The sequence below is a fragment of the Capricornis sumatraensis genome, chromosome 1, assembly GCF_032405125.1.
Source record: "Capricornis sumatraensis isolate serow.1 chromosome 1, serow.2, whole genome shotgun sequence".
In the NCBI taxonomy this organism is placed as follows: Eukaryota; Metazoa; Chordata; class Mammalia; order Artiodactyla; family Bovidae; genus Capricornis; species Capricornis sumatraensis.
The window spans coordinates 208,102,067-208,117,048 of record NC_091069.1 but is presented as its reverse complement, the minus strand read 5'-3'; positions in this window follow the sequence as shown (position 1 = coordinate 208,117,048).

The window sequence follows — 14,982 nt, the reverse complement described above, 5'->3', positions numbered from 1 at the left end:
CATTTCCTTCTCCAATGCATGAAAGTGAAAAGCGAAAGTGAAGTGGCTCAGTCGTGCCTGACTCTTAGCGAACCCATGGACTGCAGCCTACCAGGCTCCTCTGTCCATGGGATTTTCCAGGCAAGAGTGCTGGAGTGGGGTGCCATTGCCTTCTCCGAATTAAGGTCTAACACTTCCCTTTCTTTTCAACTGAGTAATCTAAGCATCAATAGATCTGAGATTTCAGCATTTTCCAAATATGTCTAGTTCATGCCACTGGCTCTACGAATATCATTTCTGCCTTCATTACTAAATAAATTCTTCCATGTCTATAGAGATATTTTTACACATATATATGTATACTTTTTGTGAATTATTCTGTGACATTTAGGTAGCATTTTTGTGATTTATTACAACTCTTTTTTTTTAGTTACAATTCTTTGTCATTTGAATAACTCACTTAGGTAGGGAAGCCCTGTGTCTCATTGACTTGGCACCTAGATTATTTATATGCTCAGTAAATATTTGCTGAATGAATACAGTATGATCTTTCTACAAATACCTACATTTCAGAATTTTGCCTAAATTAAATGTAACTTTCATTTTTTCTCCTGGTCTCCCCAAATCTAGATATTTTAATCTCTATTTTCTATTTTTTCAAGAATTTTTCCTCAAAATTATTACCAAATTAAAAAGTTTTTGGAAAGATAGTACTTCAGTTATATGTGCTTTGTCAGTCAGTCATGTCCAACTCCTTGTGGCCCCATGGACTGTAACCTGCCAGGCTCTTCTCCCAAGAATAATGAGTGGGTTGCCACTTCCTACTCCACGTGATCTTTGGGACCCAGGAACTGAACCTCTCTTGCCTCTCCTGCATTGGCAGTGGATTCTTTACCCCTAGCGCCACCTTGGAAGCCCATTTGTTATGAGAAGGTTTTTTATTTGTTTGCTTGTGTTATTTGGGGGCTTCCCCGGTGTCTCGATCCTAAAGAATCTGCCTGCAATGCAAAGACCTGGTTTTTATCCCTGGGTCAGGAAGATTAACATAGTAAAATGAATATTTGATAAAATGGCAGCAAAGATGTGGAAAATATTTATATAAAATGTTATACAGTATAAAGTTATATAGTGGAAAAAAAACACAGGCTTTGAAAACAATCTGCCTGGGCTTTTTCTTCCCTGTATCTTCTTTTTCTTACCTTCTGGATTTTCCCTGTAGCTCAGATGGTAAAGAATCTGCCCGCAGTGCAAAAGACCCATGTTCGATACCTGAGTCAGGAAGATCCTTTGGAGAAGAGAATGGCAATCCACTCCAGTATTCTTGTCTGGAGAATCCCTTGCACAGAGAAGCCCGGTGGGCCACAGTCCATGGGGTCGCAAAGAGTCTGACACAACTAAGCAACAAACAGTAGTATGCTACAGTTGTGATTCTCACTAAACCTATTGAAGCTTTATTTCAGCTACTTGATTGTGATTAGTAATACCTATGTCTAAGGTTAAAATGAACATTGAATGTAAAATAAACATGTAAAGTTACTACACAGTACTTTTACTGAAATGGAAACATCTTCAGATTTCTTAAAAATATATAAAAATTCAAATAAATAAGCAAAAGAAAAGACAATTTACAGAAGACACATTAATTAATAAATTTTGAAATACAGTATTCATTTTCTGTAAAAACTACATGCAAATTAAATTAACATTGAGAGATCATTTTATAACCATTAAAGTAACAATATTTTTAGATATATAACAACTAATTCCAGAATAGTTTTTGTGTATCTGGTATACTGATTTATTGCTGTTGGCACTATAAATGTATATAACACTTTCATAAAATGCAATAGATTTATGTATAATAAGACCTATAATAATATCTATGACTAGCTTGATACGTTTCTATATGCTGCTACTGCTAAGTCGCTTCAGTCGTGTCCAACTCTGTGTGACCCCATAGACGGCAGCCAACCAGGCTCCCCCATCCCTGGGATTCTCCAAGCAAGAACATTGGAGTAGGTTGCCATTTCCTTCTCCAATGCATGAAAGTGAAAAGTGAAAGTGAAGTCACTCAGTCGTGTCCAACTCTTGGCGACCCCATGGACTGCAGCCTACCAGGCTCCTCTGTCCATGGGATTTTCCAGGCAAGAGTACTGGAGTGGGGTGCCATTGACTTCTCTGACATTTCTATATATATATTCTATATATATAAATATAAATGAATTTCACTTTATTCTCATTAAATAATTCAATAAGAATAGGAGGCTATAAACATTGTAGCCATATTATAAAAGTCAGAAAGAAAAGGCAAAATTAATGTTAGAAATATTTTTTATTTAAACAAATATCCAGAATATTATTATTTCAACTCATAATCAATGTAAAAGACACCAGTGAGAGATTTTCCATTACTTACTACCAACTCCTTGAAGTATAGTACATATTTTTTACTTAGTCCAAAGCACATTTCACTTTGGACTAATCATTTTTCCAACTTGAATAGCCACATATGACAAGCTCCTACCATTTTAGACAGGGCAGATTACAGACATATATACAGGAAAAATAGAAATATTCTTAATGACTTATATGCTGTTGTTTCAACTATGAAGATGAAGTGTTCATTTTCATAAGTATTTTGGTATACAAAAGTGTAAAAAGAGGAGTGCAAGATTTTGGCTCTTTCTATACAAAATTAACTATTCTCACACATTTTTTTTTTCAGTTAAAAAATCTTAAGCCTTCAAGTGCCTAATTTGTAAACTACAGCCACTGTCTCTGTATACCTTCATAGAAAATGGTGGTGATCTTCAATTTGTATAATGTTCATATTTTAACCTCATTTCTATGGAATTAATGTCTTTCTAATTCAAAAATAGCCTGAATATTCTCATAGTAACAAATATAATATCTTTCTGAATTCAGTCAGTCTGGCAGCCTGCTACTTTCACAGTTTGTGCAGTCTATATTTGGTTGATCCTGTAAGTTAGTAAAGTAAGTAAATACACTCAGATTCTCATTAAAAAAAATCTCTAGTATTGTGTTTCGCATAGACACAAATGCATGATTGTTGAATTAGTTTATTGTATACTTCTATCAATTGAATTGGAGTGGATTTGTTGAAATTTTCTTAGGATTTTCTTTTTCTTCATCTATTTCAGTATGATGTTTCATAAGAAAGGAAAGCCAGAAACATGGATAACAAAAGTATTAGAACTTTTGACAGCCCTGTAGATGAAAACAGAATTTTTTCATATAGCTATTTTCCATCTAAACATTTCTGCATGAATGAAATATGTTGGGATTTTTGCCTTTCATTTTCTACCACTTAATTGAGGTTTAATTTTGATATGTAAAAAGCCATTCATTTAATGTATACAACTTGATGCTTCAGAGGTGTGTATATACACTTACCTGGGCTTCTCAGGTGGCTCAGTGGTAAAGAATCTGCCTGACAATGTAGGAGACACAGGAAATGCATATCCCTGGGTCAGGAAGATCCCCTGGAGGAGAAAATGGCAACCAACCCACTTCAGTATTCTTGCCTGGTTAATTCTATGGACAGAGGAGTCTGGTGGACTCACAAGAGTTGGACAAGACTGAGCAAACACACAAATACAAATATACCCTTGGAACTTTCACCACCACAAGGCCATAGATGTATCCCATCATCCCTCAAACTTTCCTGTCTCCCCCCCTTATTATTTTAATTATTTGTGTGTGTATTTGCATGTGTTTCTGTGTTTGTGGTAAGAACACAATTTCTACCGTCTTTTAAGTATACAATACAGGATTATTAGTTATACTCACTAAACTTCATAGTAGATCTCCAGAATTAATTTGCTTTGAATAATGGAAACACTGTACCCTTTGACCATCACCTGCTCATTTCCTCCTCCACATGACTCATGATAATCACTATTCTGTGCTCTGCTTCTCTAGTTTGACTACTTTTCGTTCCACTTATAAATTAGATCATTTAGTACTCGTCTTTCTGTGTCTGGCTTATTTCACTTAGCATAATTATCCTCCAGGTCCATTCATGTCATTAAAATGGGAAGATCTTCTTCTTTAAGGCTAATAATATTCTATTATATATATTAACATATATTTTATTATATATATTTAGGATATATATTTTCCAAATATATATTCCATTATATATATTTAAACAGGTTATTTCCATATCTTGGTTATTTTGGATATGCTGCAATGAACTTGGGCATACAGATATATCTCCAAGAATCTGATTTCAGTTCATTTGGATAAATATCCACAAGTTGGATTGCTAGATCATATGGTAGTTCTATTTTTAAATAGAACTATTTATGTTTATATTTTTAAACCTCCATACTGTTTTCCATAATGACTGCACAAATTCACATTCCCAACAACAGTGTGCAAGATTCCCTTTTATCCTTATCCTCACCAACACTTGTTATCATTTTTTTTAACAATAGCCATCTTAAAAGTTATAAGGTGATATCTCATTGTGGATTAGTGTTAAGGTGCATTTTCTCTGTGTTTTCTTCTTAAAATTTCACTATTTCAGGACTGAATATGAATCTTTAATCCATTTTGAGTTGAATTTTGTACATGGTAAAAAGAGGGTACAATTTCATTGCTTTCCATATAGATATATAGTTTTCCTAATACTGTTTACTGAAGAGACTATACTTTCCAATTATGTATTCGTAGAGCCCTTGTAGAAGAACTGTACAGTTATCTGTAGCTATGTTGTTTTTGGTGGTGTTTTTCTGCAGTCTCTGTCTGTTCCACTGGTCTATAAGTCAGTTTTAATGCCAGCATAACTCTGTTTGGATTACTATAGCTTTGTAATATGGTTTGCAATCAGGGAACATGATGCTTTCAGTTTTGTTATTCTTTCTCAAGATTGCCTTTGTTGTTTGTATTCCTTTGAATTTTCATATGAATCATAGGATTATTTTTTTCTATTTCTATGAAAAATGTCATTGAAATTTTGATAGGGATTGAATTGAATCTCTAGGTCACTTTGGCTAGTATGAAATTAGAGTGACATTAATTCTTCCAATCCATGAACTTGAGTTATCTTTCCATATATTTGTATCTGCAAATTCTGTTATCAATGGTTGATAGTTTACAATGTACAAATTTTACTTAAATTTATTCTTGAATAGTTAATTATTTTTTATTTTATTTTAAATGGAATTGTTTTATTAATTTTTCTGACATTTATTTTTGATGTATAGAAATGTGAATGATTTCTGCTAATTTTGTATCCTATAACTTTACTAAATTTGTTTATTAGTTCTGACAGTTTTTTGGAGGAGTTTTTAGAGTTCTTTATGTATAAAGTCATATCATCTCCAGACAATTTTACTTTTACTTTTCTGATTTAGATAACTTGTATTTCCTTTTCTTGTCTGATGGTTCTGGTTAGAACTTCTCAGTTCAGTTTAGTTCAGTCACTTAGTTGTGTATAATTCTTTGTGACCCCATGGACTGCAGCATGGCAGGCTTCCCTGTTCATCACCAAATCCCAGAACTTGCTCAAACCCATGACCATGAAGTTGGTGATGCCATCCAGCCATCTCATCTGCTCTGTCATCCCCTTCTCTTCTTGCCTTCAATCTTTCCCAGCATCAGGGTCTTTTCCACAGAAAGAAGTTCCATAGAACTTCTAGTGCTATACCAAATAGTAGTGGCAAGAGTGGCTATCCCTGTCTTGTCCATGATTTTAGAGAACATTTTCTGCTTTTCCCCGTTGGATATGATGTTAGCTGTTAGCTTGTCATATATATGTTTTCCTTTATTATGTTGAGGTACATTCCTTCCATACTTAATTTGTTGAGAGTTTTTATCAAGAACAAATATTAAATTTTGTGAAATTTTTTTCTATATCGCTTGTAGATGATTATATAATTTTTGTCCACATTCTGTTAATATGATGTATCATATTTACTGATTTGCAAGGGATGAACCATCCTTGCATTTCAGGGATAAATCCCACTTTATCAAAGTATACAATAATTTTAATGTACTGTGGAATTCAGTTTGCTAGGATTTTCTTAAGGATTTTTGCATCTATGTTTATCAGGTTTGAGTGAGCTGTGTGTGCTCTGAAATTTTTTAGTTGTGTCCAGCTCTTTGCAACCACATGGAATGTAGTCCTCTGTCCATGGGATTTTCCAGGCAAGAAAGGGAATCTTTCCAACTCAGTGATCAAACCCACATCTCCTGCGTCTTCTTTGTTGGCAGGTGAATTCTTAACTGCTGAACTACCTGGGAAGCCTTATCAGGATTGCTGCTCTGTAATTCTCTCTCTCTCTCTCTTTTTTTTTTTTTTTTTATGGTGTCCTTTTCTGGTTTTGATATCACAATAATGCTACTTTCATAAAATGAGTTTGGAAATGTCCCCTTCTTTCCCAACTGCTGCAAGGACTTTTCTCTTTTTGCTGTTCCTAGCTGCCCCCAAAGTTGGAGCCATTCTGATTCTTTCAATATGGTAGGTGGGACTAGACAGTAAAGGGCCTCCTGGTCAGTGCCTCACAAGGCTGGAGAAACCAGATACTCACTTAGATTCTGACTTTCCTTCAAGGGAGATATCTCTGGCTTAGTGAGTCTCTCTTAGCACTGGATTGTGTCACTTTGGGCAATCAGTGACACAGATAAAGTGAAACTGTTCTTTCCTTCTTCCAGCATCTATTCTTGGATGTTTTGTTCTAATGAGGCATTTAAGCCTCTCAACTAAACTCCTGGGCTCCCATAAAGTAACTCTTCTTTGTGAGTAATTATGGAAATCAGTATTTTTGTGGAGAGTTGAGGACTAGAACCTCCTATTCCATTATTTTACTGATGTCACTCTGAAATGTTCTGTGCCTTTCATATTTGATTGATGACTATTTAGATATTTATTGATAATTTTTTAAATATTTATTTAATCTGTAATATAATTCCTATTCTGTTGAAATTAGATTTTCACCTAATTTTAATTTGTTTTCTAAACCAAGTTTCAAACTGCTTGAGGACAGGAACATTGCATATTATTTCTAAAACCTGAATAATCTCAAATGATGCTATGCCTAATAAAATCTTCAAAATGTGTTCATCTAATTTCCTTTATAAATACTAAAGTTAATTAAGATTAAAAAATATGAACACAAGAATTAAAATTATATTTTCTTCATATATAACAAAAATATTGGTTTTAAGTACTTTTTAATATAATTGGGCTATCAAAAACATCTAATAGTAAATAAATATGTATTTCATTAAGAAGAAAAAACAGAAAGAGTGAAAATGTAAAAATTATGGAGTGCCATGTTATTTGAAAATGTTAATAAAATTAAAATGTTTCTTTGTATTTTTTGTAACTTTGTAGAAAAGTCTCCTTTGATTAAAACAACTGATTTTCAAATGATCTATGCCTTCATACATATCTACTATTGTGGGCAATAATTCCTTAGAAGAAATGGATTAGCCCACATAGTCAATAAAAGAGTGAAATGCAGTACTTGAGAGTATTCTCAAAAATGACAGAATAATCTCTATTCATTTCCAAGGCAAACCATTCAATATCATGGTAATCCAAGTCTATTCCCCAATCAGTAACACTGGAGAAGCTGAAGTTGAACGGTTCTATGAAAACCTACAAGACCTTCTAGAACTAATACCCCAAAATATGTCCTTTTCATAATAGGGTCAGTCAGTCAGTTCAGTTGCTCAGTCATGTCCGACTCTTTGCAACCCCATGAATCGCAGCACACCAGGCCTCTCTGTCCATCTCCAACTCCCGGAGTTCACTCATAATAGGGTACTGGAATGCAAAAGTAGGAAGTCAAGAGATACCTGGGGAAAAAAAATAAAAAAAGCAATACCTGGAGTAAAAGGCAAATTTGGCCTTAGGTACAAAATGAATCAGGGCAAGGCTAACAGAGTTTTGCTAAGAGAACACCCTGTTCACAGCAAACACACTCTTCCAACAACACAAGGGAAGACTCTACACATGGACATAACCAGGTGGTCAATATTGAAATCAGATTGATTATATTCTTTGCAGTCAAAGATGAAGAAGCTCTATACAGTCAGCAAAAAAAAAAAAAAAAAAAAAAAAAACTGGGAATTGACTATGATAGCTTAGATCATGAACTCCTTTTGCCAAGTTCAGACTTAAATGGAAGAAAGTAGGGAAAACCACTAGACCATTCAGGTATGACCTAAATCAAATCGCTTTCAACTATACAGTGGAAGTGACAAATAGATTCAAGGGATTAAATTTGATATAGTGCCTGAAAAACAATGGATGGAGGTTCGTGACATTGTATAGGAGGAAGTAATCAAGAAAAACAAATGCAAAAAGGCCAAATGGTTGTCTGACAAGGTCTTACAAATAGCTGAGAAAAGAATAAAAGTGAAAGGCAAAGAAGAAAAAGAAAGATATACCCATTTGAATGCAGAATTCCAAAGAATAGCTAGGAGAGTATCGAAAGCCTTCCTCAGTGGTTAATGCAAAGAAATAGAGGAAAACAATAGAATGCGAAAGTCTTGCGATCTCTCAAGAAAATTAGAGATACCAAGGGAATATTTCAGGCAAAGTTGGACACAATAAAAGACAGAAATGGTATGGCCCTAACAAAAGCAGAAGATATGAAGAAGAGGTGGCAAGAATACACAGAAGAACTATACAAAAAATGTCTTCATAACCCAGATAATCACGATGGTGTAATCACTCACCTCGAGTCAACATTTTGTAATGTGAGATCAAGTGGGGCTTAGGAAGCATCACTACAAATAAAGCTAATGGAGGTCATGCCATTCCAGTTGAACTATTTCAGATCCTAAAAGAAGATGCTGTGGAAGTGCTCCACTCAATACGTCAGCAAATTTGTAAAAGTCAGCAGTGGCCACAGGACCGGAAAAGGTCAGTTTTTATTCCAATTCCAAAGGAGGGCAGTGCCAAAGAATGTTCAAACTAACACACAACTGCGCTCATTTCACATGCTAGCAAACTAATGCTCAAATTTCCCCAAGCCAGGCTTCAACAGTACATGAACCCTGAATTTCCAGTTGTTTAAGATGGATTTAGAAAAGGCAGAAGAACCAGAAATCAAATTGCCAACATCTGTTGGATTATAGAAAAAAGCAAAAGAATTCCAGAAAACCTCTACTTCTGCTTTATTGATTATGCCAAAGCCTTTGACTGTGTATACTAAAGCAAACTGTTGAAAATTCTTCAAGAGATGGGAATACCAGACAATCTAACTTGTCTCCTGAGAAAACTGTATGCAGATCAAGAAGCAACAGTTAGAACTGGACATGGAACAACAAACTCGTTCCACACTGGGAGAGGAGTACATCAAGGCTATATTATCACCCTGCTTATTTAACCTTTATGCAGAGTACATCCTGTGAAATACCAGGCTGGATGAAGCACAAGCTGGAATGAAGATTGCCAGGATAGACATCAATACCCTCAGATACGCAGATGATACCACACTGATGGCAGAAATCTAAGAGGAACTAAAGTACCTCTTGATGAATGTGAAAGAGGAGAGTGAAAAAGCTGACTTAAAACTCAGCATTCAAAAAACTAAGATCATGGCATCTGGTCCCATCACTTCATGGCAAATAGACGGGGAAACAATGGAAACAGTGACGGACTTAATTTTTTTTGGCTCCAAAATCACTGCAGATGGTGACTGCAGCCATGAAATTAAAAGATGCTTGTTCTTTGGAATAAAATCTATGATAAACCTAGACAGCATATTAAAAATCAGAGACATTTCTTTACCAACAAAGGTCCATCGAGTCAAAGCTATGGTTTTTCCAGCAGTCGTGGATGGGTGTGAGAGTTGGCCTATGAAGAAAGCTGAGAGCTGAAGAACTGATGCTTTTGAACTGTGGTTTTGTAGAAGTTTCTTGAGAGTCCCTTGATTGCAAGGAGATCAAACCAGTCCATATTATAGGAAATCAGTCCTGGATATTCATTGGAAGAACTGATGCTGAAACTCCAATACTTTGGCTACCTGATGTGAAGAACTGACTCTTCGGAAAATACCTTGATGCTGGGAAAGACTGAAGGCAGGAGAAGGGTTCAACAGAAGATGAGATGGCTAGATGGCATCACTGACTCGATGGACATGAGTTTGAGCAAGCTCCTGGAGATAGTGATGGACAGGGAAGCCTGGTGTGCTATAGCCCATGGGGTAGCAAAGACTCAGGTATGACTGAGCTACTGTTCAGTCTGACTGATGACTGACTGATGTCTTCAGACTAAGTGTGACCAGCTTTTGGGTCTACTTTCTTTTCTTTTTATCAACCTCCTGAAATAATTCAGATATTTCCTTTGCAGTCTCAGTTTTATTACTTTTCTCTGCTAGTGCATTAGGTCATTGTTCAAAAAAAATGATCACAACTGAGCTTATCTAATCTAAAGCAGATTTAGACTGTAAATGATTCAGCTGCCATTTGTAAACAGTCCTTGGTGCCAGAAGTCCAGTCTTCATTTGTAAATCTCCACAACAATGGCTGTGTTGTCTATCACCATTTATAGTATGCAAAGCCAGAATGTGATTACACATATTTTGTAAAATGAGAACTGCTGAAATATTCGTATTTATGTCTGTTTGTGTGTGTGTGTGTGTATATATATATATATATATATAATGAAAGTTATATATATATATATATATATATATATATATATATATATATATATATAATGAAAGTGAAAATGTTTGTCACTCAGTTATGTCTGAGTCTGTGACACAATGGACTGTAGCCTGTATCCATGAAATTCTCCTGGCAAAAATACTAGAGTGGTTTGCCACTTCTTACTCCAGGGGATCTTCCCAATCCAGAGATCAAATCCAGGTCTCCTGCACTGCAGGCAGGTTCTTTATTGTCTAAGCATATATGTGTATATATCTATATGTGCATTATGTATATCTATATATCTATAGATATAAAAACACCAATTATGTATCCAGTAATTAAGATTTTTAATGACACACTAAATATTTATGGTATATTTTCTTGTATACAATCTTCAGTTTCCCCATGAGCTATCCTAATTTAGGCAGTTATTTAAATAGAGTCACTTCATTATGGTTGTTTTTCAGTTGTCTTGGGAACAATATAATAAGGCTAGTAAGATATTTTTTCAAGATCTGAAAAATAAAATATTTGGAAGATATTTAAGCTGTTTAAACATCAGATTTGAAGGAAAATAAGAACTGGGCAATTGATTATGGATAAAATATCATTGTAGTAGGTGATGAATTTCATTGATGTGAATCCACTGGATTTCTACTCAGTTGTTTTAACTACTGAACCACTTTTACGTTAGAAGTTATCAAATATTGTATGCATTTCAATAGCAGCAGCATTTTAAAAGACTTTAAATTCCCTAAGGCAATGAAGTGTCTGTTGTAATAGATCTCTTAATGTAAAGTTTTGCTTAGTGCATGACCTGAATGACTTTGCTGAATCTCCTTGCCTGAATCAGTACTAATAATGATATTTCAATTTGGCTCTCAGAGAATCAAGTGAGAGGCCTTAATATATTAGAAATTAAATGGTAGTTCCTTACAGAAAACAATAATGGGGCAGAAAACATTGTAGTTGTACCTTTGAATGATGCAACCAGATTTCTGCCTTTACAGAGTTATCTTTTTTGATTGAGAACATGATTTTAATGTATAGTTTTGTTCTGATCTGCTTGCTTTGTTCTTTTGTTTCCCCAGAACTATAATCTATAAATTGTCAATAGGTGTTGAAATGTCCTAAATATGTATTGCTCTCAAGATATGAGGCAATTAAAAACCTTGTAATTTATAAACTTAAAAATGTTTAAATATATATAGTTCCCATGATTTGATCCTAGGTCATCCCTTCTTTCCTATCAACTTTACCTCTTTAGGTGAAATTTTCATTCCCTAGCATCTAATATCATCTATAGTGCATACTCTCCATCCTTTCTCTCTCTTCTAAGCTTCATATCATATGTGTGCATGCTCAATCGCTCAAGCATGTGCTACACTTTGCAACCCCATGGACTGTGGCCTGGCAGGCTCATCTGTCCATTAAATTTTCCAGGCAAGAATACTGAAGTGGGTTGCCATTTCTTACCCCAGCGGATTTTCCAGCAGATCCAGGAATCAAAGCCACATCTCCTGCAACTCCTGCATTGGCAGGTAGATTCTTTACTACTGAGGCAACCTGGAAGCCTTCAAATTAGTGTGTGTGTGTGTGTGTGTGTGTGTGTGTGTGTGTGTGTGTGTAGGCTTCCCTGGTAGCTCAGCTGGTACAGAATTTGCCTGCAATGCAGGAAACCCAGGTTCGATTCCTGGGTCAGGAAGTTCCCCTACAGAAGGGATGGATTACCAGGCCAGTAGTCTTGGGCTTCCCTGGTGGCTCAGATGGTAAAGAATCCAGCTGCAATATGGGAGACCTGGGTTCTATCCCTGGGTTGGGAAGATCACCTAGGGGAGGGCATGGAAACCCACTTCAGTATTCTTGCCTGGAGAATCCCCATGGACAGAGGAGCCTGGCGGCTACAGTCCAAGGGGTCACAAAGACTCGGACATGAGTGAGCTATTAAGCACAGCACAGATACACACACACACACACACACACACACACACACACACACACACACACGCACAGATATATATCTTCCTCCTTCTATCTTGGTCATATGAATATATAGCATCGCATCCACTCTGTTCATGAAACTAATCTATTAGTATCATTATTTATTTGACTTGCAGCTGTCATACTTTACCCATCAGTGCATCCTGTCATTTCTTTTTAAAATGCATCTCATTTGCTTTGCTACTGATTTTCAGCTGCATAAAATTTTACCAACATAACAGTGGTACTTTTAACTTTCATCATATATTTATACTTTGCTTTAAAGCCTTGATAAAAAGCAAATATGTAATAAAGGAAAGCTTGTCATAGATAAAGAACATATTGTGAAAATGTATATTTATAGAATTACAAGGTATCTATATAGAATCATAGTTATATCCATAGAATCAGTGTTGTATTTTTAAACCTCATTCCTGGAAGCACTGCAGATGTCAGATCAATTTGGAATGCTGAATAGTTCCTCTGGGAATGACATGGCAGCAACCAAAATAGTATTTGGCCAAATTAAAAATGTATGCCAATGATGCCAAAAGCCATAGTAACCTGGCAGGTATGTAGCTATTATTTACCTGTATGATCATTGTTAGTTTTTCCACTGAAAAACTATTGGCTGTTTATACAGAAATGGAGCCCATAACTTAGGCAGAGTCTCTCATTTGATGTCATTGGTAACTGGTTGGGGATTGTATCCAGTTACAGGACACAATCTTTCAAGCAAATTATTTGGAAGAAGTTTTAATAAATTATATAGTATCTCCTGAAAGATGATGCTGTGAAAATGCCGCACTCAATATGCCAACAAATTTGGAAAAGTCAGCAGTGGCCACAGGACTGGAAAAGGTCAGTTTTCATTCCAATCCCAAAGAAAGGCAGTGCCAAAGAATGCTCAAACTACCAAACAATTGCACTAATCTCACACGCTAGTAAAGTAATGCTCAAAATTCTCCAAGCCAGGCTTCAACAATATGTGAACTGTGAACTTCCTGATGTTCAAACTGGTTTTAGAAAAGGCAGAGGAACCAGAGGTCAAATTGCCAATATCTGCTGGATCATGGAAAAAGCAAGAGAGTTCCAGAAAAACATCTATTTCTGCTTTATTGACTCTGCCAAAGCCTTTGACTGTGTAGATTGCAATAAACTGTGGAAAATTCTGAGAGAGATGGGAATACCAGACCACCTGACCTGCCTCTTGAGAAATCTGTATGCAGGTCAGGAACCAACAGTTAGAACTGGACATGGAACAACAGAATGGTTCCAAATAGGAAAAGGAGTGTGTCAAGGCTATATATTGTCACCCTGATTTTTTAACTTCTATGCAGAGTACATCATGAGAAAGGCTGGACTGGAAGAAGCACAAGCTGGAATCAAGATTGTCGGGAGAAATATCAATGACCTCAGATATGCAGATGACACCACCCTTATGGCAGAAAGTGAAGAGGAACTCAAAAGCCTCTTGATGAAAGTGAAAGAGGAGAGTGAAAAAGTTGGCTTAAAGCTCAACATTCAGAAAACGAAGATCATGGCATCCGGTCCCATCACTTCATGGGAAATAGATGGAGAAACAGTGGAAACAGTGTCAAGACTTTATTTTTTGGGGCTCCAAAATCACTGCAGATGGTGACTGCAGCCATGAAATTAAAAGATGCTTACTCCTTGGAAGAAAAGTTTTGACCAACCTAGATAGCATATTCAAAAGCCGAGACATTACTTTGCCTACTAAGGTCCATCTAGTCAAGGCTATGGTTTTTCCAGTGGTCGTGCATGGATGTGAGAGTTGGACTGTGAAGAAGGCTGAGCGCCAAAGAATTGATGCTTTTGAACTGTGGTGTTGGAGAAGACTCTTGAGAGTCCCTTGGACTGCAAGGAGTTCCAACCAGTCCATTCTGAAGGAGATCAACCCTGGGATTTCTTTGGAAGGAATGATGCTAAAGCTGAAACTCCAGTACTCTGGCCACCTCATGCGAAGAGTTGACTCATTGGAAAAGACTGTGATGCTGGAAGGGATTGGGGGCAGGAGGAGAAGGGGACGACAGAGGATGAGATGGCTGGATGGCATCACTGACTCAATGGACATGAGTCTGAGTGAACTCTGGGAGTTGGTGATGGACAGGGAGGACTGGCGTGCTGCAATTCATAGGGTCGCAAAGAGTCAGACATGACCGAGCGACTGAACTGAACTGAACTGAACTGATATAGTATCTCACCTACAAACAGAAATGGGAGAATATCTAGTTAAGGATTAATTTTGATTATACATTTTTAATAATCAAAATGATGTCCATATTCTGAAATGATAACAAATTTATTTTTTGGTACAAATTAGCCTGATCTTAGTGTTTACTGAAGATTCTTTCAATTTTAAATGTT